The following is a 26388-nucleotide window of genomic DNA, read 5'->3' on the forward strand; positions in this document are numbered from 1 at the left end:
AAATTATTATACGGGTTCTTGGATATAAAAATATCAAGTTATTAAAATGACCTTTTATTATGCGTTTTTAAAAAAAATCATCACGCTTTACAATAATATATGATTCTTTTTATAAAATAAGTTTTTGTTACTTTACAGACAGTTCGAATACTCACGTCATTTTAGGGAAGTTAATTCAAATAAATTCTGGTTTGTAGGGTTATTAAAACGTGATATAAAACAGTGATTGGACTTTTGATGTGAAGGTCAACGATTTTACTGCATTAATTTTAAATTCGTTCTTTATGATAAATTTTTACAACCATAAAATTAGAAAGGAAATCATTAGAAGAAACATAAGAAAGAAGATTTCAATGATTAATTTCAAAAAGCATTAAAGTACAATAAAAATAAACATTAATTAATTACGCATTTGAAAAATTATTTTATTGCAAATAAAATATTGGAAAAACAAGATTAATTTCAATCATGAAATTTTGGAATTATCTTCAGAAAAGACAATTTAATGATTAATTATTATTCAAAACTGTGGTGCATTCAACGCATATAGGTTTTGATGAATTGCATTTTCTATGTTGATCACTCTTCCTTAATGTTATATAAATACAGTGTATATATATCAAAATTATTCAATGCAAGAGGAAACACAAGTAACAATTCTAAATGAGTCTGCAAATAAATAAATAAATTACAAGAAGCTATTTGATGATAAGGTTTTATCCCTAAGAAAAGTAAAGCAGCTATAAAAAGATTTTAAAATATTTAAATTTTAAACCTTAAAATACTTTTATGCATTAATTATAGCATTTCGATTAGAAAATGCTCATTTCATCGACACGAATTCTGATATTGCTGCCATTTTAAAAAATATGTATATCCTTGTTTAAAGATAAATGTTTGAAAAATGGGTTTGCCGGATTTTAACTAACAGAAAAAATAACATAACATAATTTAGCCTTTATTTTTCATAATAGATCAGCTTTGGAGGAAATTCATAAATATATATTTGAGAAAATAAAATCAGTCTTTACTTTCGTGCTTTGATCCGTAAATTTAGCGCCTTCTGAAATAAAAACAGATAATCTAACACAAAAAATTTTAATAAATCTTATTTTAAACATTCTGGATTGTGCTATAGCATTTAGAATTTGTATTTTTATTTTAAAATTAACTATTAAAATTTTTCAGTATAATTTCTCTTACGAGCAAAGGTCAGGTTCGAGAAATATGCATATTAAATTTTATCTTTAACTCAATGTTTAAGAGGAAATTCAGTATTATTTAATTTCTATTGTGTTCAGGGGATCATACAGATTGTTATTTTAATTTGATTTTAGGTAGTAATGTTTGATCATGCTTAGTAGTAAATACGTTTCTTTGAATAAACATATACTCGGTGGCATTGGTAAAGGCGATGTTGCCGACTGCACTGGGTAGTAAAGATGCTGTAGTACAAGATAACAATATATATTTTACTATACACTATTTCTCAACTAAAAACACTTTCGAACCTTAATATCTAAAAAGACTTAACATTTTTAAATTAGATTTTTTTATTGTTATTAAACTGGCCAATCTGATCCGCAGCCGAGTTTAAGACCACTGTCTAGCAATTATCTAAATGTTAACGCACAATAGCAGCATAAACATCATTATTATTTTTACTTTAGGCCTAGAGAATATATTTTTCAATCGTCAAATGGATTTGGGTGTTAGTGTGTGAAAATTCTTGTGAGATCGACTGAATTATCTCTTTAGAGATACTAAAATACTGTCTTTAGAGCCTAAAAGAAAAAAAAAAAAAAAAAAAAAATCACTCTGAATTAAGATAAAACTTGTAATAAGTTACCGGTATATAATACATATTTTTTCAAATTGGAAAAATCAACCGTCGACAAAAAATGATAAAATATTAAAGTAGTAGATTTTAATAATTAAACTGTTGGATTAATTATTGTAAAATGATGACACACATTACTACCAGCATTTTATGATGAAGTTGGATGATGAGTGTTCTACTGGCTGGAAACTTTCAGCACAATAACCAGCCTCCAAGCCTTTTTCTTAATTCTTTTCCTTTACCAATCTTTTAGAAATAGGCTTATAAAAACAAGTTTGGATATGTACTAGACGTAATGACAAGTACGATGGTAGGGAAAAGTATATGAACTTTAAGTGTAATTTCGGTAAATACAGCAATCGTTTATTTATAGTATAAATCTCTAAGAGGAAAGGAACTGACCAACTGTACCAAAGGAATAGCAATTACAGTCTTTACCCGACAGGAAGAGTTATATTGTTCATGCATGTTGCATGAAAGTAAGTACACCTATAATATGACTTTTTTAAGTTATAGTTAATTACAAGTTGTAATTGTAGGACAGACATAACCAGATTTAGACATTTCTTAAGTAGAATATATATAACGAGTTATAAACATTTATAACCATTATAATTATGTAAAACATTATAACCAGTTATTATATTATGGTTCACATAATTAAGTTTTCATTCTTAAAATTGTCTTCAGTCCTTAAAACAGTTGTAAAACAAGGAAAAACCTAGCCTTTGAAAATAGTCGAGCAGTTAACTTCAAGTTTAATAACATGTAAAGAAGCTTAATAAAAGGATTTAATATCATTCTGTACATTTACTAATGTGTTTAGATAGTTGTGGAATATTTTAGATTTCTATGTTTAATAATTTTTGAGTTATGGGATGCACCATTTGTAAAAAAGTTGTAATTTAGCAAGATCCTCTACCCACTTTACATCAGAAAAAAAATTAGAGTTTAAATCTCTCTATTTTGAGTTAAGTTTTAATTTTTATTTCGATTTAATGTTAAACATGATTAGCAAGGAAAATTCAATTTAGTATGTGTCCGAAGAAAATTTTATTTTCTTACTAATGAAAATAAAAAAAATTTTCATATTTATATTATTTAACAGATATTACACAACGGTACTTTTTTATCTAAAGTATAGTTTTACTATGGATGCTAAATTATTGAGTTACATTATTATTATTATTAAGCGTTTATACTTCTTTTAAATTTTCATCTCATAGATTATCTAAAGCAGGGTATTACTTTATGAAAATTGGAGTAATGGTAACCCCACATCCCGAACTGATGGCAGGTTCTTTTGACTGCATTCACGCTGTGTACCAAATATACACTTTTCATAAAAACGTTAAAAGTTTTCAATACTTGTAGGTATATCTAATAGTACTAAAATTCTTCTAATACTTATATGTGAAATAGTATTCTTCATATTTTTACTTTTTCTGTATAAGAACAGCATTGGGATAAAATCCTAAAATCACAATGATTAGGATTTATGTAGGAGGTTTTTCTTACAAAAACGGTTCCTGATTATTACACAGTGTCTAAATTAATTCAAAGCTGTATTATTGCTTCAGTTTAGACGAAATGGGGTAATTTCCAATGCTCAGAGAATGTAGAGGGACAAGAATGAAGAAGTTTATCAGTGAATGACAAATTAGTATAACTTATAAAATTTTTTTAGTTTTTTATTTCTTTCGTATTTTAACTTTATTTCTGTAAATGGATGAATTTTATATTTATTATACGATTTATCGAGAAATTTAAATATTTAATACAACCACTTAGATAAAATATTTAGCAAGGGGTTTGAGGTTTTATTAATTTTTTTTTTATTTTTCCTGTTTAAAATTTCAAAAAAGGTTTTTATGAGAATGTTTTAAAATTCTATCATTTTCATTGGTTGATTTTTATTTTTATTCTTTATTTATTTTTTTTATTTTAGGCAAATAGATAGAAAAATCTAATTTTCGGTAACCTAAACTATTATCGTTAATCTAATCAAATTTTTTTTAAAAGAGGGGACGGTCAATACAGGTGAATACATAAAATTAATTATAGTTTGATTTTAGTCGTTTATAATTTGTCTATTGCCTCTTCTGCATAAAATAAGGTCGACCTACAAAGTCTCTTTTTAACCAGGTCTCGTTATTTATGTGTAATCTGATATAAAAAGACCAGATTGAGATTTTATAACATGATAACGGACAAATCGAAATAATGGAATTTTTTTTTAGTTTTGAAGAAATATCTAACGCACTGTAAAGATCCATAAATACGATTAGAAAAATTACGTCTATTTTAATTATAAAACAATATATTGATAGCTCAGAGCACTATATTCATGCAAACAGATCGGTCTTTACTAAGAATTATGTCAAACACATATATACGAATTTTGCGAACAAAAAAACATTTTTGTTCACTCATTTTTCGATTTCGACGCTATAGATAACCAAAATCAAATAAAAACTCATAAAAATTGAAATATTTGCTATTAGTTTGTGGTAATTTCTTTCAAAACGTGATCTAGTCAATTACAAATAACATTACTGCATAAAAAATAACTATAAAATATCAAAGTCCCTCTGGTTAAGTGTTTCTGATCCCGTAATAATACAGCATTATGAATTTACTGCTAGTATAAACTTAATGTTAGAGCACTGTATAAACTTAAGTTTAAAAACTTCCTCTAAGTTCATTAAATAGTAGTAAAACAATCATTGTTTTATATGCGTATATATTTGTATACAATCAAGCAGAAGGCCCGCGTGTTTCTTTATTTATAAGATGTTTGATTAAAACTCACAAACCATTGACTGTATGTTTATATATATATATATATATATATATATATATATATATATACATATGTAGATCAATATATTTTATATATATATATATATATATATATATATATATATATTTCTTCTGTATTATTGTTTTTATTTTTGTATTCCGCTATTATCGAGTCAAACTGTATTTTATCAAATTTATGTACACAAACTTTTGAGTACATCCATACATAGTATAATAAATACTATTTTACTGTAGTTTATTCAGTACAGTTTACTTACTGCAGTAATAGCAGTAACATTTATAAATAATTTTAAAATAAATATAAATTTTCCATTAGTTACTTAAACATAAAAATAGCCATTTTTAAAAAAAAAGTAAAATTATTTTTTAATTCGATACTTATGTCATTCTGTAGAATAAAAATCTGATATAAGTCCCACATGTCTTCCTTGTACGCCTATTACGTTTCATAAACCAATTAAATTTGATATATATTATACATATTTAATTACTCGTATATATATATTTTTTTTAAAATGAAAAGTACATAATATTTTATTTCATTGATAACTTCTTATATTTTTTCATTCTTTTTTTTGTATTATTATTTAGTGCAAAAATCGATTTTACAATCAGAGGTTAATAATTACTAATACATCAAAATATTTAAGTTAAAAAAAAAAAAAGTTAAAGAAAAGGAGATGAAGTGTGATTCGAACCGATGTGCCTTACCCTTAATCCAAATATTTCAATGATAATTAAAACCAAATAATTAAAAGTTACTTGGCTGTAACTCTGAAATCAATAAAAATATGTACCATTTATGATATAACGTTAAAAGCTCTCAATGAGGGCTTATTACTGCAGTTAAGAAAAAGTCCAAAATATAATTTTTTTTTTTATTTTGGGCTTTTTTGGACACTTTTGGTTCAGTCGATTGCAATAAAAAGGAAGGTGCACAACTAGATGTTACAACAGTCCTAAATTCAATATTTCAACATTCTATAGCTGATCATTTTTGAGTTATGGGAGATTCATACGTACGTACAGACGTTACGCCGAAAGTAGTCAGAATGGATTCAGGGATAGTAAAAATGGATATTTCTGTTGAAATCTGAAATATTTCATGATCACAATACTTCCATTACTTCGTACAAGTAAGCAAAAATTACTTAAATAATAGTTTTATCTTCTGGCAGATCACTTTTTATTAATATTTTTACTAATTTATTGTATTTGCCTAAAATTAAATTAAATAATTGGAAAATAACTGGCGTTTTAGGTTAGTTAGGTTTTTTAATGTTTTACTTTTAAAAAAAATTTCTACGTCTTAATTTAAATAAGAATCTCTTCTTTTTTTTGAAAAAAAAATAAATAAATAGATTAAAAAAATAATAAATTATGCATAAATATCGTGTAATAAGATCAGAATAATCTGCCAATAACTATTTATATATTAAAAGTAAATACTCACTATTACAAAAAAAGATATAAAGTGCAAATAAAATACTTCACGAACAACGCTATGTCGAATTAAATAATTACTGCAATATACAATAGATAAATTATATTAGCCCTAAAAGAATAAAAAAATAATTAAAAAACAAATTAATAATAAAAATTATATTTACATATGAAATACAGTAACTTGCGATAACAGGTAAGATAATTCTTTACAAAGATTTTAAGATTGTTACGGTTATTACTACTCTCCTGTAATTTAAGTGAAAAATATACGGGAATAGCTTTTCAGTAACTACATTTTATATAAACTACACAAAATTTTTTCAATATTTTCTTAGTATATTTTAATTCATTACAGATATGACATTTTATAACTGATATGATTATATTTTTTATTAAATTATTATTTTCTATTTAAAAAAATAATAATAAAAATAATATTGTGAATTTTTTAGTGATATAAAAAGGGATAAAGAAATAAGACAATTTTGAAAAAAAATATTAGAAGATCAGTTTTACGTACCTTGTCGAAAATTAATTAATGTTGCATAAAATCAATGAAAAGAAATAATTAAATTGGAAAAACTTAGTATTCACCAGGATAATATTAAAACATAAGTATTAATAAAATATTATAATTTAAGAAATCAGATCAATATAGTTTTTTAGGGATCGTGCTCATTAAACGTTACGGTTAATACATGTATGTAAAAGAGGTACAAAATATGCATTTTATTTCTGTGTGTGTGAAAACACACTATTTCTGTGTGTGTGTGTGTGTGTGTGTATGTGTGTGTGTGTGTGTGTGTGTGTGTGTGTGTGTGTGTGTGTGTGTGCGTGTGTTTTTTCGTGTGTGTTATTATCAACCTTTGTTTAAAGTTGTATATTTCTAAAAATAAACATATTTACTTAGAAATAAAGTAAATATAACAAAAAAAAAAATTGAAGAAAAATTAGAAGTTAAACATTTTCTTACTTACGATGTCTTTTGAAATCACCTAGTTGAAGAATAAAACATCATTGCCACAAATGAACACTGCTCCAGATTTACCTGCAAAGGTGATTAATTTTTTAAAAAACAATAATGCTTTAAAAATTTTCTATCAAATATTTTAAGAATAGGTACAATTGACTTAAGTAGACAGGCTTATAATTAATACAGAAAAATCATAAATTTTTTATTTGATTTATAGTTAAAACAAAAATTGAAGAAAACAATTTTAAATGTCCCTTACCCACAAATAATTATTTTAATAATGTTATAGTGCTGTTTCTTTGATTGGATATGAATGTATGCATTATGTTTTATTGGACAATTTTGCTGCAGTTACGGGATCAATATTTTAAATCTTCTGATACTCTTATATCAGAGGTTGTACAACTACAAGTGTGTCTTGATTATATATCAACTTATAAGATATCACAACAAATGTTACTACAAAATGCTTATCAATACAAAAGCAATAAAAATACTAAAAAATAATTTATACCTTATTTAAAATTAATAAATATGCACAAATCATATATCTATTTTAAAACAGGTATATTTTATATATAACATACGTACTTTATGTAGGATATAGTTTCTAAACTATGTATTATAACATGTTTTGTCTGAAATATTTGCAAATAATAAAGAAGGTTAATGTTTTTGTCGTCTACAATGATTCAAAATTGGCAGATATCCAGTTTTGCTTAAAACAATTATGGATATTCCGAGGTGAAAGTTTGATTCCTAATGGATTTCAGGAATAGAACATAATTTCGGGAATAATTTACTAAGTAGTAGCTAAGTTGAATTGTGTACATATCGGCCTCTCAGTGGCAATAATTTCAATAACTAGAGTTGTATTGTACAATATAATAGAGTAGAATTTTAGCCAATGTAATATATTAAGATATTCGGGTAAGAGAATTTAGTTTTAGATGGAAATTTTGCATTAGTTAGGTAAATTTATGATATAAAATAAATTTAGTTATAATGGAATGGATAGATAATATGGTAGTGAACTTATAAAATTAAAAGAATTCATTTCTTCTTTATTGCTTACAAAACATTCCTTTACTTTCATCTGTTCAAAAGAAATTACGCGAGTCCTTAAAATATAGTTATCATAAATTGACCCCCCTCGATAATGTGATGTGTGGTTTATAAATATATATAATTAATGATCTTAGGATGTTTAAAAGAGGTAAACGTAAAATTTCAGAATCACAAGGTTACTTCTAAAGGGAATATTTTAAATTATTAAGTAAATATTTAAAATTGAATTAAAATGTAAATAAAAATGTTTTATGGCTTAGTATTAAATTCATTACTTTATTAAAATTAGTCCCACGACCTACAAAAAATTTCTGAAAATTCGCACTTAAGATTCCTGGTATGAGCTAAATATACGAAATTAATTGTAGTAATGCAAACAAAATATTGTGAGTTGTTCTATCGAAATTTTAATTTTACCAATGATGAATTTATCAACCTATTGCGTACATATGTCGCTATTAAAATAAATAAATTACAAAAAATAACATGTTTTCGATCATTAATGTTCAACAAAGCCTTTTCTGTCTGATGACAGAAAAAAGGAAGGAATAAAGATTTTTAAAATGAAAGTACGGATATGAAAATAAACAGTTAATTGTTAATTTTAAAGAAATTACTTCTGATTTATTGAAAAAAACAAAAATTTGGTTTATTTATTAATAAAATAATCCAGTGTTTTACCATGAATAGGGGTGTGTCTGTTAACATTCATTTTTAAGATTTATGTGGTAAGAAAGGATTCTTATTTTTGTTTGGTAAGAGAATTTAAATTAAAATGGGGAAAAAATTGATTTGTATTTTACCTTAGAGAATTTAACAAACAGTAAGTATTGTTATCGGTTGAAATTGGTATTTATCAGCGTTCTGAGTTTCTTGAGACCAAATATTGTGAAATCTAGTTTAAAAAATTGTTTTTGCATGAATTCGTATATGTGCATTAACTTCTATTTTCCTTAATACAACGTTTACTTAAGTGACAGTTTGAGGTAAAATTGTAGAGGTTAGTGAGAAATTAGGTGGATTAATAGCATTAAATTTAAAAAGAATATCGACTTTCTGTTTCAAACGCCCTAATTATTTCACTGTCTGAAACGAACTATTTTCAACTCATTACAAACGTTCGATTAACGAGTAGATATCAGGCTTCAATTCACTCACCAATGTGACTCACTGTAAGCGCATATGAAAAATACACAACTAAATCAACATAAACTCAAACTGAGGTTATATTACCTGTTGTCGACCTTAAATTGAGTGTAACTGAAGAACTACTTAACCGATTTTCACAAAATTCTCACAAGCACAATTTCAGATACACTACTACAGCGCAATGATTTTGATACTTTCAATTTCAATGAAACTGATCTAAAAGTTTTGGAAATTTTTGAGCCACAGAATTTTACAATTTTTATGAATGTTATTTTTGTAAATTTCAAAATGTAAGATGATTCTTTTCACCTCCCAATCCCCGCATGCAACCAAACAAACTATCTCAAATTGAGGTTATGTTGTTTGTCGTCGACCACCGTCGATTCAACGTAACATAGGAACGACTGAACCAATCTTCATTAAATTTTCACATGCACAACTTCAGATGCTCTACTATAACATATCTAAATTTCAATGAAACTTATATAGTAGTTTTGGAAATCTTTAAGCCAAAAATTTTATACGTAAGTCTATCCTAGGAGTATATATGAGGAGTACGAAAATATTAAGAAATTACATTTTAAATAAATGATTTTCGTACTTCTTTTACCTCAAAACGTAAAGAAAATCAATTTCACCTCCCCCCATCAATGCTTTTATCTTGCTCTATTTCTAAGGGGTCTGGGCTAAAATATTGTTCGCACAGTATTCTAGTTTGAGTAGCAATACCAAAATACAATGAAAGATAGTAAAATTGAAGAAATGTTTTTAAACGTCCAAAATCCTCCAAAATTTTGTAAATATTGTTTAAGCAATAACCATTTATCGTCTAGAATATTCTAATTGTCATTTTTTAAATGAGGCATTGTCAGGGGTGAAAATCTCCAACCCTTATAAACGTTAGGTGGTAATACAACTCAAAAATAAGATTTCAGATTTTTTTACTATTTTAACTCGTTAACTTGAAACGTCATTAGTAAACTATATTTATTTGTTTATATTAGTGAGCTATTTTTAATTTAACATAGCTCACTGTTAAATTTGTTTGAAGTTTTTTAAATTTTTACCAGACTAACAAACTTCAGAAAAAGTTGCGTTACTTTTTAACCGAATTCAAAAAAGGAGGTTATGTATTCGACCCGTATATATTTTTTTCTAATCTTTGTTCGCGGATAACTATTTTCCTATTAATTCGATTGAAATAAATCTTGTTGCAGTTAATGTAGCTGCTTCTCGCAGTGGTACCATGATATAGAAAAATCTTTTAGAACAAAAAAATCTGAATTCTCAAAATTGAAAAAAATGTTTGCTGTCCAGCGGATAGGTAGTTAAGTACAGTGGGAATATTCTATATATTCCCACAATATTGTCTATAATACAGTACAATATTCTATATGTGTGTGTAACGTCAGATGATGTTATATGGTCTTCTATAGGGCAGCTAATGTGAGTTTCTGCACAAGATATGAATCACCGTTAATAAAATCATAAAAAATCAAGATATCTCGTCCTAAATTTGTCAGATTCAATATACATTATATACAATATACAGCATCGGTAGGGACAGTGATAATCCTGTAGTTCTATATACGTCCGTGGTATTATATGGTCCTTTGCGGTCTCTCCCAAGATTGGACAAATAAATATCTTTATTCACCTCGTAATACTGTTGATATATCATTAGTAATCAACGCATCGATGCCTTGCGCGAAGTGTAGCACATTATTCAATCCTGTGCAAGGTTTCTTAACTTTCCGTTTCAGCAAGTGCATTTTTATCGTGTGGGCTCTTCAGTACTTTACGCGGATCTAAATCACTCAAAGCTAAAGCATCTAAGTTTCTGACTCGAGTTAGAGCAACATAACCTTTTTTTTTGCGAATACTTTTTTCCCCAAATCTATTACAACTCTATTTAATGTTGTTCCTTGCAATTTGTGCACTATTATAGCCCAACTTAAAATTAAAGGTAGCATACACCTTTCTACACCTCCATATGCTTTAGTAGCTTGAAAAGTTGTAGTTGTAGATGTAGAAACCTATTGTTTCCTCATCGAATTTTATTAACACAGATTTTGGTAACTCACCCCTTTCAAGTTGGTCCCTTCTTAAGAAAAGCCATTTGAATTTCTTTACAATTACCATAGCGCCGTTAAGTAAATCATCAGAAATCTATATATTACGCCTTAACATAATTGTTGAACCCTCTGCCAATTCTATATTATGCAACAGGCCACCACAATTATTGACGTCTACCGGAATAACATTCCCAACGGATTTTTCCCTTATGTTACAGCTTCTCGTGATTAATAAATAGTGTAAATAATATAATCATTATTTGTTTTTGATATCATATCAGTCATATACTATGATTATATTCATCAAATAATTAAATAGCAGGGAATATTCTTACAGCATTTCCATCTACAAAATTGGTAAAGGTACCCTTCTTCTTTCGTAAAGCATTTCCAATTGGTCAGTTGTAACTTTCCAAAACCCAAGTTATTTTATAAATCAATGAACTCCATGTCATTTCTTAGTGTCATTTTTATTGTTAGCTCACAAAATGAAAACTGATGCTAAAAATTAATTTCTGCTTCACATCAGAGGTTGAGCAAAACACCAATGGTCTTTGACTGGAGACAGCTACATTAAATCTCCAAAAAGGAGCGAATTAAGTCCACCAAATAATTTATCGTTATTAATCAGACACAGAAAATTATGAAATAATTATTTAATTAATTATGTATTTGGACGAGATTATTTCTTGTATTATTTAGCGAATTTTGATGTCGGTTCCAATTTTTATTTAAATAATTATTTTTGTATAATTATTCAGTAATAAGTTAATTTGGATAGTAAATTTAAAATAATAATTTTTAACTTTATATCTGTGAGATATTTAAATTTTGTGTTGTATTAAACTTCCAGGAAAATTCACAATATTAAATCAGGTTTTTTCATCAAGTTCAATGAAATAAGCATATTTCAAAGAGAGATAAATTGCCAAAAATATACAGTAAGGAACCTATTGCAGAATTTTTAATCTATGAATACTTCATATGGTACCGTAGATATTTTTTCTTGAATTGCGAATGTAGCTAATCGGCTAATTAAACTTATTTGTATGCGGAAATTGCATCTTTTTCAGAATAAAAACCGCCAAATATTTACAATTAAATCATTTTATTATTAAAAGTATTATTATTATTATAGTAAGCTTATAATAATAAATTTTACATATTAGCTTAGAAATATAAATATATGTCTTATATAAAAATTATTTTTAAGAAAACATCTATTTTCTCTCGAAACAAGCAGGCTATTATCGTCAAAAATTGAATAAATTAATAATTTTACTGATATTTAGATTTATTTAAACAAATCGTGACCGGGTCTAATAAAGTTTCATTGCTAATATTTTCTACTAAAAAGAGAAATATTATGAGCCTGATTAAATATTCGTACATAAATACTTTATTGAGGGTAAATAAGATATTTTAATTTCAAATTTAGTTTTATACATAACACTGTTCATGTCTAATTAATAAAAATTAATATTAAATACCAGTAGTTATTTTTATGCGTGACTCAATCTTTAAAATTGTCACTCTTCCTGATTACAGGTACTTTCGTTTGCTGATAGAATTGCAGTTAGTTCTGAATAATTCTATTGGTGTTTTATACGGTGCTGTGTTTGAATAATCAGCTGGTAAGAAATGAATTAAGACCTTATAAAATAGCTAATTTATTAAATAATTATTTTATTAGATTAATATTATAATTTGTTTTATTTTCAGATCATTAATTGTCATTATTTTTCATTTCTTGCTTTTTCTTTAAATACAGTCATAAATGATCTTAGAAAAGAATCTTATTTACGAGTTTTTAGAATATATTAATTAAAAATTCTGTTCAACTATGAAAAAATTCATGTTTCTTTTTCTTTATATTAATGCACCTTTCTAGTGGATTGCTGAATGTTATTCACCATTAGTAAATTAAATATACATATATTCTTAATACATGTATATATCAGTGTGTGTGAGTACATCACTTAAAGTACTCGGATTACCAGTGCATATTTCAATTGTATATTTAATTATAAAATAATTTATCAAAGCAGATAATTTTCATTTTTCAAAGTATTTATGATTTCAGAAATGAGAATGATTCTCATCATCTGGTTTTCTCTGCAAGAAATCATAAAAATAACGTTTAATTATTAAGAAATTGTACATTTAGAAACGATTCAAGTTTAACATATTTGAAACTACTGGTAAAAATGAACAAAAATCCCCAAGTAGGCGTTGTTTATTTATTTACTGTTTTCTTAAATGCATTGTATGAAATATATTTCCCTTTACACAATTCATAATTTTAGTGTTGTACTGTTGACAGCCCATACCTGCTCACATAAAATGATTAGTATGAATTATATTACCGGATCTTTTAAAACTTTATTTAAAATTTTAATTTAATCTCTCCATATATAATGCGCTAAGGAAAGACGATGGCTTTGCACCATTTGTAGGAGCTAACACAAACTCCCATAAAAGTGTTATTAATAGATAGGGTATTAACTCTCGGACGTGCGTCAAACAGATTTAAGAAGAAAAATAATGTGAAAAAGTGTAGAAAGTAGAAACATTTAGTTGAATTCAAATTTTTTTCACTGGCCTATTTATGGGTCCAGTCGCCACCGACACGCCACCGTCTGGTCCCTCTGGTAGAACTAGAATCAGTACTAATATTTTGTAGCGGCTGAATTTTTCATGTTTTCTAATGTTCTGTGCAGTTTCTTACTATACCATTTCAATCATTGCACTTACATTTTTTCTACTTAGAAATAAATTATTAATGCAGTTAACGTGATTTATTATTACTTTTATAGTATTTAATTTGCGAACATTTTCTCAAGGGTCCGTTGGTTATGTTATAATAGTATAAGACATAAATATTCATGGAAATAAGGTATTCTATTTGTATCATTTACATTAAAAATACTAATTTTGTTACGATTTAACAAAATTTATGTATTTAAGACTGCTTAATTTATTTCACAATACAGTATCTACGACTCTTTGTAATTTACTTCAAAAAAGGTGAAGATTTTCGATTCTAGTCGTATGTATTGTTTTCTCTTACTCTAAATTAATTCGTCCAGTCCATTACTTTCTTTTTCCTTCTTTTTCCAGTTCATTACTAAAGCTTCAAATCTGTACGTTGGAATATGGTGCGGGAATTCTGTGGTTTATGGAAAATGTTAAGCCTGATCAGGATTTAAATCTGATAACATTCGGATCAAGGACTGGACGCTACTATTCCATTACAGAAATCGGCAACCTTTCTTGTTTTCAGGTTGGCAAGTACATGATATTTTTATTTTTACGAAACGCACCGATATCGATGATTATCTTTTTTATTTTGGATTAAAGATACCCTGGGACAGTTTACTGAGAACTTGGTAGCCTTTCTGTAAATTAATCCTTCAATAAGTTTAACGTTAATAAGTATATAAAAATTTAAGAGAACTATATTTTAAACGAAAAATTCCATTATCTAAACAGACTATTAGAAGATTTTCGCTCGTCATCACTGCTTAGTCTACAATTATTGTGTGTTGATATATTTAGCCGGACGACTTTTTATATTCAAAGGATTTTTTCACCGAAATTTCAAGAAACTGACTAAAAAAATTGAAAATTTATCAATACCCGCATTCTAGAGAAACTTCGCTCCCACTCAGTAGCGAATTATTTTATATTACTTTTATTATTTTTATGTAAGTTTCACTCGTTTTAAAATTTCTTAGATACAGCAGAATTTTTTGTAGGCTTATCTGTTTTAAAATAGAAATAAAAGTAAAAAATTAATAATAAAACTGACTTAAATGGACACACTAAGTAAAACATAATAATTAGAATTTTTTTTAACTTTTTTTGTCGGTACCATATTAAATTTTGACACTATTTCTGTTAGTACTTTCAATATAGAATTCTCTTAAAAATGTCGTAATTCAAACAATAATTACAAACTAATATTTTCCTTTCAACACTTTTTTTATTTATTAAAATTCGTTTAATAAAGTAAAAAAAATTATTTTATAAAATACGGTTTTCTGAACCGCGAAATTAATTTTTATTAAAATGTTTTTTTTTTTCTTTAAATATTCTAGTTATGTAATGTACTCCCTTGTTGAATTAAATCAATGTAAATGTTCCTTTTTTTTTTAGAACAGATAGCGATGTAATAATTTCCTGTTTAGCTGTGTCAGTCTTTCTTGTCGCTGTGGTGCACTTAAGCTATAAGAGACATCATTCAAAGATTTTTCTCTGCGAATAATGATGCTCACTACACAGTGGTACCCTTGGTGACAGTAGTGGATTGAAGGCATTATAGATAGTTCTAAAATAGACGTATTCTGTGATATAACTGTTTATTTTGCCAAGTAAACAAGGAAACCGTAATCCTCTTCTCTCTCATCTTTTAATAGTAAACCCGATATAGAATACTCGTTACTTCAGACAATAACTGTGTCATTTTCATAGTTACAGGTGGCTTGTAATCATTACGGCTAATGTCACTACTTAATTTTCATATACAGTGTTGCAATCAGCGTAATAAAAACAGTTAATTTTTACTTGATTTTTATTAACCTATTTAGGAAATCATAATATGATTAGCCCGAATACAGAGTAATAAATATATTTATCTTAAAATTTAAATTCAGAAATTTTATTTTTATTTGTAAAATGAAAGGCCTATAAAAATGCTGAGCATATAAAAAATATCCCGTATGCATGATACTAAAACGTCTATTATGAAACAAAAAATAAACAAAAGGATGCAAATAATAACAATAATGTAAAGAATCTAATATCAGGATCAACTACGTTTATCCAAAATGGGGAAAAAGTAATTTTTAATTACATGCCTCGTATGTAATGGACAATTCTTGTCTTTCAAATTTTAGTAATGATTTACAGTATTTATCCATTAAAACATTAGTGCAACTGACTACAATTAAAAAAAAACAAAACACTATCTTCATTGATAAGCAGTGAACTTAATTTTAAAAATAGATTTTAACTCGCTTTTCGTCTGAGAAGTAATCATAATTTTCAATAAAAAGAATCGATATCAAAATTTTCATTAAAATTCATTAAAAATATCTTTACAGAATACACGCAAAACACACACGCATGCGCTCGTGCGTACACCATAGGTTCACGTGCGACAAGCAATGTGCATAATAATGATCAAATAGTTTCTCATTTAATGGTTTTTGTTTAACATCTTTGTTCATCTGCGCCACAAAATACGAATTCAATAAAAACTTTATTCAAGGAATCTTCCTTGATCTCTACAATAATTTCATACGATTCACTAACTGAATTTGAACCATGATCAAAATAAAGTATTACATGTTAAAACAACTGATTAGATGTAAATAGAACTGTAAACAGTAACTATAATCTGTTTTGCTGTAAACAGAAGAGATCAAACCAAGGGTGATCCTTTAGTAAAAATTTCAGAATATTAAAAAATAAAAAAAAATAACTGAATTTAAACAAAAACGTATCAGGTTTTACGTTAGTTATACTTAGTTAATTTATGACTATTTATGTTATTTGGTAAGTATCTATCAGTGCTTTTCAAACAAATAAATTCAAAGAAATTGTTTTCCTGTTAGAGGGTTTAGAGGGGTTAGAGGGATTAACTTGATGTCCAACTTAAGATAAATCCATGCATACTGTACTTCGCTAATATCATTCCAACCATCTTGAAAAATACAATAAAAGAAGGACAGTGAATATAAATATTGGTGACTGCTTAAATTTATTTTATATTTATTTATATTTTTTAATTACTTACTTTTTTAATTTATTTATATTGAACTAATATTTTGTAAAAATTATTGATCTTACAGCCAATATTACAATTCTTTTTCCCATCGTTTGTTTACTGTCGCATCAACGATTATAGTCATTAGCGACTTAATTATAACTACATGATCATAAATAATTAAACAATAAACACCAAAGACAAGAAACAATAAAACTAGAACAAGAATAATAAAAGGCATATTAAATATTAGAACATCACCTGTAGTCTATTTACACTGCGCATACTGTATTCCGTAAGGGATATCACGTAAACGAAACCGCTAAATTAAGTTCTTCATCCTACTATCAGAGAGAAACCGCAACAATATTTTTATGTATTCTTTCTGGTTTAGAGAAAACTTCATATCTGAACCTATGTTTAATTGCTGTTGAATAGACCCGAATATTGCGCAATCTTGAGTAAGTGGTTTACGGAGCATTTTACATTACACGCCTCACAGTTCTGCTAAGGAGAGCCAAATAGATGGGCGTCAGTTAGCTTTGTGTGGCCAGCCGAGTTAGGATGACAGTCTTTTCTGTTATTTGGGATAAAAGGTTCCTCGAACACGATCTCTCGGATATCATGTAAGGCCGTGGGAGGACTTAGCAGCCAGAACTTATTATTCCAGTGAGGACGTAGTTTAACACGGACCGTTTTCATGAAGTCGTTCTCACATGTTAATTATACTCGGAAGCCATTTGTTGCCGATCCTTGGCAGCCTCAACAGCCCTTTCGTTCCCGAGGATGCCGCAGTGGCCCGAGACCCAAGCGAGTACCACTGTCTTATTTGTTCTTGAGGGGGTATCATAGATTATTTGGACGAAGGGTTCAGATCGTCTGCAGCTCAAGTTCTCAAGTAAACTCATAGAGTCAGTTATTATCAGGAAGCTGTCATCACTACTGTTCTCGATAACTCCAAGGCGGAGTAAATTGTGTAGGGTTTGCAAAAGAACATAGAGGAATAGGCACTAAACTTATATATTTTCTCGTTGTAAGGGAGTATAATTGAATAGCCACATCTGTCGGGCAAGACAGAGCCGTCTGTATAAATGCGAGTGTATCAGTATTACAATTTTATTCATGTGGAAATAAAAAATTACTCGTTATTCATTATTTGAAGACATTGCATAGTGAACTGTTTTATTAATTTATTTTTTAAATAAAATAAAGTGAAAAAGTTCTTAAATTATTCTTTAGAACAATCTCACAACCGAGAAGAATTGAATTATAATTCGTATTATAGCATTGCTACATTTATAAAAATATTAATGTCAATAAAAATTATAACATGAACGTATTAATAGAAATAATGTATCCGCAATTAACAAGAAACTGTTTTATACAAAGAAAAATTATGTCGTTATATTAGGAAATAAATTTATGCACAGAAGATCCGTGGCCTGCAACTCGATCCATTATTCTGGTTGTTCTAGAAAGTTAGCCGAGATGCATTAATCACTAAGGCATGTTTGTAACTGGCCTAACATTGCCCGCTCCTCTAAATCTATGTACCTCTGAATGCCTTCCTTAACTGCTTGTTTCTCTACTGTCTCTTATTACTATTTTGTCTTACGAACATTATTAATGAATAATCATACATAAACTGAAATAAATTTGCTGCGGAATAAAAATAGAATACGATTATAAAATATCTCTAATTAAACGGATAAAATAACTACCGATTGTTTCATTTTCATGATTTCTGACCGCATTGACAAAAATATCAATCATTGTAACTTTTTATTTCATATAATATTACACGATAAAAACACCAATTAAGCTTATATTGAAATTGATTGATTAATTTGACTATTTTGATTGATACAATGAATATTTCGATACGACATTCAGTATATATCCAGGGAGTACTTATTTTTAAATAAAACATTTTAGGTTCAGGAGGTTCTTCTAAATACGTGTAAAACGATGAGGAAACAAGTAAAACATGAAATACGGTAACTTTATTTCGTATAAAGTTCTAATTTTACTTTTTCTTAAAAGATAATTTGAGTAGAAAGTAGAAGAAAAAATTAAATACGTATATTACTACAAAAGCTAAATTGAAGCCTCATTCAAAAATAAAATTGAATGAAATGCAGGTTTATCAATACCATCAAGTACAACTCTTTGCAAGGTCAGTCAAAAAACTTACACAATATAGCAAAGTAGAATATTCTACTCGCATTTAAAGTTACACGCTTAACTCAAGAAGGATTTAATTCCAAATGATATTGAGAACTTAAGGAGGAAACATGCATGCTTTACACAGTATATATTTTTACCAGGAAATTACGTTAAAAAATATAGTGAAAACATGTTAATGTAAGTTTATATGTTGATACCAAATCAACTAATGAAATTTATAAAACTTAGTTTTACATTTTGTAAAAAGGTTCCTAAACCAAACTGTAACAATCTGCTGGAAAAAAATTAATTGCTTAGTTGAAAATTGTAGAATCATAGGTAATGTAAAAAATATGGTTTACTTCCATCTCGCGGTTTTAAAGTATACGAATTATTCGAAACAGTATCAGGAGAATATTTATAAGTGATATTATTCTTTAATAAAGGATTTTAACACATGTACAACTTATATTCTTTGTTGAAATCATTCTGTTTTCTTGAGATTCCATTTGTCATTATTTGTGCTTATAGAGATTTTGTTGATTTAATGAATTCTTATTCTCTATCTCATAATAAATATTTTTTATTTTGTGATTATAGGTAATCCACGAAGAAGAAAAATAGGTCACACGGTCAGTTTTATAAATATTTATAAGTACAACATCTTATTTTTAATAAAAGAACATCACATACAGTTTTAATAACTGGTTAATTGATACACAAAGTAAGGTTCGGTGAGAAAACATTTTCTAAGTAAACCCATGATTTTCGTTATACAGTTTGTTGTGAAAAGGAAGTATTTTCAGAGCCAATATATGAAATGATTTGTAATTAGATTAGTCAAGTGATACTTTTTGATGGAAAGAAATTATTTTCTTAATCATTCAAATAACGAGTTAAAAAACCTTTGCGATATTTCATATTAAATATTTTCTAATATGAATTTGGATTTTTGTAAAATTGAGTTTAGGTCTACATATTGGTAAGATCACACGTAATTTAATATAATTTGTTGGTCTATAAGTGAAACTTTCATCGCATTTAAGATTATACATAATAAAAATGTTATTGTTGTATTTGGTCGCTAATTATATGTTCTAATTTAGTAAATTCTAATATTCTCTATCTCACGAGACAACAATGATAAAAATTTTTTTAAATAATAATGTTAAAATTATGTTAAAGGTCATCAACTAAATATGTAATTAAAACTCAATGTAAATTAATAATTTGAAGAAACTGAAAATTTTTGACGTATGTGAGCAATGTTGTACTCTTATTTAAGTTGGTAGATCAAGAAAAAACAGAATTAACTGGACATTAAAATCCTACATAAAACCAGAAACATAACTCTTTCCAATTATTCTTTCCGAACTTGTACGTAATATTAAAAATCTTCTTTTTAATCAACTGATGAAATAACTAGTATCATAAAATAATTTAACCACTTAGTTTGTGACTAATATACAACTTTGTAAAATTTTCCTAAAAATCCCTATCTGAAAATGTAGTAAAATTAGTTTATGATAGGAACAGTTTTTACTGTTTCGAAGCTTTTTCCATAGTTTGAATGAATATATAAACTGTGAAATCAATATTTTTCTATTTTTCAGTAAGTATTCTGTAAAAAATAGGCTATTAATTTCCTAGAAAATACCACGTTATGAATTTTTCGATATTGAATTGTACTAATTCTCAACTTACAGATGTTGTATTTTAACAGTGAGTTTTGTAGGGAGGGACCTATAAAATAATTACTTATCAATAACTTTACTTTAAATTTTTTCTACAATGATCTATCCTTCAGAAGTTTTTATAAAAATATTTGTTGTAAAAGTAAAATATGAGGAATTCCTCCGCTTCAAGTTTCATCAGAAAACAGGGTGGTTATTGAGGATATACTGTAGTTGTTTGGGATACAGTTTTGTATCGCTAACAAAACCAACAGCGGTTGCGTACACAGAGCAGTAACATCATGAACAAAAACTGGTCAGTTGTTGGAAACAGAGAAATTTTCGGAGTAGTGCATCCCGTAAAACAAGTGATAGGAGAGCTAAGAAAATGTTGGAGATAATGATCGCGTTTATATCTTGTATATCCTATTACAGATGTTTTCCTATAAAAATTCCTTTAAGAAAATGATTTCATACTGTACTGTTATTATACACGGTATATATCACGATTTTATTATTGTGAAAATGTTGTATTGTTATCTGTGCTTTCACTTAAAATTAACACATCAATAATGTAAATAACGTGAATTCACTTTTTTTTCATTCTAAGTAGAGGCAAGTATATATGTGGTATGGAGAATGTAAGTGAGTTAAAAATGTAAAGGCTATATATCAAAATTTATTAAAAGCGAAAAATATTGAAAACTTTTATTGCTTTTTGTAGACTACATGAAAAAATAAAAACGTACTATTTCAAAGTACAATTATATTTAAGTTGTATGATAATATATTCAAATAATTCATTGTATAGTTTAATTTTAAGTATTTTTTCATTCTTTAATCGTTATAACACAACCTACACTTTTTCATAAGAAAACGGAAGAAAATTGGCAAACGTACGTTTCAAGTTACTTGTGAAAATTTTTCTAGTCATCAGCAGTAGATTAAATTTTTACCCATTCTTATAAACAAATAAATTGTACATTAAAATTTGATTGTTTTTATCAAAAAAACCTAAATTTTTTACGATAAGAAATTGCATACGCTAAAGTTTGTTGAAGACGTAATAATTTAACATACATAGACGATAAATATTAATCAGTTTTTCAATTTTATAAAAAATTGAAATTATAGAAAGAAGTATACCGAGTTTTTTTCGTATTATAAGAAAACAAACGTAAGAGAATATCTCCATTCTAAAGATGATAAAAATAAAATGTATAGTAATTCGGAACTGCGCTAAGAAAATTTGTTTTGTAAGTATCAGTAATTTCTACTTACCTTTTTTTATTTAAATCTTTAAAAAATATTTATAACATTTATCCAGCCTTCTACTTTCAGCTACCTGTTGCTAAATTTTCATATTCAATAATCAGTTTTATTTTGGATATTGCGACCGCTACACTTTCGTTCAAGAAATAGGAAAATTTTCATTCATGCATAGGCAACGACCGTAAGTCTACGCTGTTAAAGAAATTCCTTCTGCATGTTTTAAATTGTCATTTTTATAGCTGGTTTTGAAAAAAATTTACAAAGAAACGATATGTAATTATCATCATAATTAATGGATTTAAGTGGAAAATTGTTTAAAAATCCTAATACTGTTTTATTATTATTATTATCATCATCAAATTCATATATGTTTCATCCCAAAATCCTATTTATCGTGTAAAAGTAATTTATTTTGAGACTTTTAAGATTTCAAGTTCTTCAGGACATAATATACCCTAAAATTAAAAAAGAAAATAAATAAGTATACGTACAAGAAAAAATGACTTTTTATAAACCACACAGAATTCGTTATATGTATTTCTACTAAGTTTTGCTTACTCTAAAGATTTGTACTTGATATATATTGTATTAATCTATAAATATTTTATATCATCGATTTTTATTTATAACTCTTATTTTTTAGAAGGAAATAAAGTTACCATATATTCAAAAAGGTGCGTGTATTGAAAGCTTTAATATAAAATAATCTAATAACTAAGTAAGTGTATAAGTCTGCGTACTTTTATACGTACAATTTCCTGTTATTCAACTAAAATGTAAGATAGCATGCTAATGTACAATAATATTGAAAGAATGTTGTAATTTTTGTACATGCTGCCATATAGAAATTCATAATAAAATAAATATTGTAATAAGTCTAAAGAAAATAAAATTCTGTTTTTTTTTTGTTTTTTTTTTTACTTTTTTTTTTAATAAAAGTTATTTTTCTTAAACCAACAAGGTACTTTATAATGCGGCAATATAATCTTATTTATATATTATTTCAGTGTAAGTTTAATATTACTCTCTAATTTCAATGAATTACGATAAAAAAATTCTCAATTTATTTTTATACATTTTTGTCAGATGTGACTAATGTCATTTAGCGACAAGAAAACAAATTCATAATGCATTTATGTAATATTTGTAAATATGAAATTAAGTAGTTTTGCGGTAAATGTTAAAATACAGCAAACTGACATACAGTGTAAAGTATTATAAAGAAAAATTTATATTTTATAAGTTGCAACCAAAATAAATTTTATTTATTTATTTTTTTAATTCTTTTATTTAGAGTCTCATCAACAATTATAGTAATTAGCGACTTAAATGTAACTACATTTACAAAAAAACAAAATTTAATTTATTTTATATGTTTCTTAAAAGAAGTTAATAATAACTCTACAGATATATATTCCATCTTTGATATTTGGTGTACTTGTTATGTGTAATTATATAACTCAATTTGAAAATAAAAAAATCGCTTTTCGTTTTTATATACCGATTAAAAGTAGAAGATGCTTAAGTGAAAAAACTAAGTTTAACAAAAATTAATTTTGACAAAGTATATTGTAAAAATCGTCTTCTTTTACAACAGTAAACATTATTTTCAAAAATACAGTGCATATTTAGGCTATGCGTACATATATAAATGTATTCGGTATTTTCCCGGTAATGGTACTGTAGAAATATTTATAAACAATGATGAGTTTCGTCACAACATAGTGTGAAAAATCAAATCGTGTATTAAATACTTAACTTTTATTATACTTTAACACCTATCTAATTGTTCAATTTAATAAACTTACTCTAATATGTAATTTTCACAAAAAGTTATAATAAAATAGGTGTAATAATCTAAATACTTTTATTAATATATTATTACATTAAATGTCTTTTTATCTGTGCGTTTCTGTTTTTTTTTCTTTTTTCAAACTAAATGTATAAAAAATACGGCGCGAGTCATACACTCGTACATAAATTAAATGCATGTGTATACGTATAGTATATATATTTAGATAATTTCAACTTTCAATTAATTCCTAATTTATTTCTGGTGAGTTACTAATATAGGCTTTAATAAAAAAACTAATTATTGAACATAATAACAAAAATACTTTCTTCATGAGGTAATAAAATAACATTCTATTCAGTTACTGGTTAGATAAATAAATTGTCTAATTTTCCTTTTCACTCAGTTTGATCTTAAATAATAGTTAGTAGAAATAGTAATAATAGTGGTAATAACAATATAGTAATAATAATATCATTAATAAGTAAATTATTTTATATTCAGTTCGCAGTCACTAAAAATGAAAAAAGTTGTTGAATGAACAATTTCATTTGGCAATATTTATGACGAAAAGAGGTGAGATATAAGGAAACCAAAATTACAGTATGCTGCTTATCGTGTAATTTGAAAAGATTACTAAAAATAAAGCCTTTTTTTAATTTTACCTTAAAATCTAATATTCTCTAAATAATTCGTTGTAGTTTATTTTTTAAATAATAATTTAGGAGCGAAGTGGGGAAATTGAAATTTTTTTGTATCATTGATACTGTACATCATCATAAAATGATCAACATACTGTGTTACTGATCATTCCCTTGTAAAAAATGAAAAAGCTTATATATTATTTTTTATAACAATATAAAATCTATTAAAAATGCTAATTTAAGTGAAATTATAATTTTTATATAGTTCCGAACATTTATTATTTTTATTCCATAATCATTATATTATAAGAAATGATATTACTGTGAATGAGGAGGGTACAGTATAAAGGTACCGAAGTATTAAAAAAATTATTTAAGCGTTAGAGTAATGTGGGAATAGACGCAGATGGATAGTGCACGGTATGTTTTATAAAGGTGTCAGCAAAACTTGTTTTCACGTTTGCTGTAAATATTTTACCGTGACATTAAGTAAAACGGTTCATAATACTACAATTAAAATTCATACAACTGGACGAATAAAAAATAAACTTTGTGATCTAAAACTTCAATATTCTATTTAAATTATTCCGTACTTACACTATTTTAAAAAAATGTTTATCATATGTAATTTTCACAAAATTTCAGAAGTCGTGTACCGGTTCTGATCGATCAGGTTATAGAAGATCATACGTTGTATTTGAACTTGTAAGATTTTTATAATTTTATTTATTGTATTATGCCTATTTATTCTGCAACAGAAATTGATAAATTAACAGAAAGTACCTGTTCCAGTCTTTCTTCCCGTAATGTTCAAAAGGTACATGGGTTACAAGAGGCACCAATCAGCTGTTGTCTCTTAAGAGTTATTAGTTATTCATCCGCAACTTTTGGTGAAGAAAGTGAAGATAATACTTATAAATCTGAAAGTAACATAAATTTCTGAAGATTTATTTACCTATGTGGAGAAATAAATTTGATTCAGAGCAGAACGAAACGGAAAAGTCTTCACTTTTCGTTTTCCAACTATTCTTTTCATTTACCATTTCTCTGCTATTCTTTTGCTTTGCTCAGTACGGAAAGCTTGCTCACGGGAATGATTATGGTTCTTGGAAAAGACTTGTGATCCGATCAGATTTCCATCAACAGTTACAACAAATGCCTTAATATCTATTACTAATAAACGAAAATGCATATAAACGATTTATAAAACTCATTATCAAATATTTTTTCTCACTAAAGTGGCACTCCTTGTAAGAGCATAGAAGAGTTAGAGTGAACGTTTTAAAGTTAGGTTAAAGAAATTTTAAAATAACTATCACCAATGTAATTTTTAGATGTTGCATATTAATAACATATCCGCCCTAATATAAAGTTTAAGAAAAATATAGGCAACTCTTAAAAGCATAAAATTTTCTCCATAAACGTATTTTTCATCTTTTAAGATTGTTTATTTTTTAATACCGATAAACAGTAAGAGGAAAATTCAACAAAGGATTGCAAGAACAGGTATATCTGCGCGATTTTGTTTACAATTGCAACTTTATAAATCCAAATATAAAAAATATATGAGAAAAAATTAAGAATAATTAAATTATATATAGTGATTGAAAATTAAATTAATATTTATTGCACTTGTTTATTGATTAAAATAAAATTAAAAAAATAATTAAAATTAAATTTATACCTAGTAGATCCAT

At 26.6% G+C, this 26388-nt stretch overlaps 1 protein-coding gene across 1 annotated transcript in view; it reads right to left on the reverse strand.

Annotated features, from left to right (window-relative positions):
- lov (BTB/POZ domain-containing jim lovell protein) overlaps window positions 1–26388 on the reverse strand; it is a 230493-nt gene that overhangs the window by 134944 nt on the left and 69161 nt on the right. The window contains exon 2 of the mRNA XM_075354833.1: window positions 7087–7157. The gene's annotated coding sequence lies outside the window, so the exon portion shown is untranslated. The remainder of the gene's footprint in view (window positions 1–7086; window positions 7158–26388) is intronic.

Source organism: Lycorma delicatula, chromosome 1, assembly GCF_047948215.1.
Source record: "Lycorma delicatula isolate Av1 chromosome 1, ASM4794821v1, whole genome shotgun sequence".
Taxonomy (NCBI): Eukaryota; Metazoa; Arthropoda; class Insecta; order Hemiptera; family Fulgoridae; genus Lycorma; species Lycorma delicatula.